Source organism: Bison bison, unplaced genomic scaffold (assembly GCF_000754665.1).
Source record: "Bison bison bison isolate TAMUID 2011002044 unplaced genomic scaffold, Bison_UMD1.0 scf7180017852992, whole genome shotgun sequence".
In the NCBI taxonomy this organism is placed as follows: Eukaryota; Metazoa; Chordata; class Mammalia; order Artiodactyla; family Bovidae; genus Bison; species Bison bison.
The window spans coordinates 32,819-33,120 of record NW_011483565.1 but is presented as its reverse complement, the minus strand read 5'-3'; positions in this window follow the sequence as shown (position 1 = coordinate 33,120).

Sequence of the window (302 nt, the reverse complement as noted above, 5' to 3'; positions counted from 1 at the left end):
CATTTTATATATATATACACACACACACACATATATATCAGAACATCATGTTTGATGCCTAAATGTAACACAATGTTGTATGTCAATTATATTCACTGTAACACAAAGATAATGAAATATATTGTTATCATTAAAATATATTCTATTCTGGGCATATGCTTATAATATTAAAATAATATTAATATATGATATTCATTACCTGGTGGCTCAGCAGTAAAGAATCTGCCTGCCAGTGCAGGAGAGGTAGGTTCAATTTGGGGGTTGGGAAGATCCTGCAAAGAAGGAAATGGCAACCCACTCCA